This window comes from Cariama cristata, unplaced genomic scaffold (assembly GCF_000690535.1).
Source record: "Cariama cristata isolate BGI_N322 unplaced genomic scaffold, ASM69053v1 scaffold2140, whole genome shotgun sequence".
Lineage (NCBI taxonomy): Eukaryota > Metazoa > Chordata > Aves > Cariamiformes > Cariamidae > Cariama > Cariama cristata.
In genome coordinates this window covers 557-898 of record NW_009593854.1, presented here as the reverse complement: position 1 = coordinate 898, position 342 = coordinate 557, and positions in this window count along the sequence as shown.

The window sequence follows — 342 nt, the reverse complement described above, 5'->3', positions numbered from 1 at the left end:
AAAAGCGTGCGCCCCCAGCCCTGCCACGACCCCTCTGCTGGGACAGTCCCACCACTGCTGGGAGCAGGGTGCTGCCCAGTGTCCTGTGGGCAAAGAGACACGGCTCAACCTTGGCCAGGGCTCGTCCACTCCTGGGTGGGGAAGGGGCTGTTGGGGCAGAGGGGGGCCCTTCGGCCAGCGGGTCCAGGGTGGGCAGCTCAGCCTGGGGGCTGCATGTAGAAAACCATGTCCCAGGTGTGCCCTGCAGCCATCCTGCCAGTCCTGGGCCCCTCACCAGCCCGGGGGCACCCAAGGGACACCCAGTGCCTGCAAAGCCCTGAACCCCGCAGTCGCCAGCTCCGG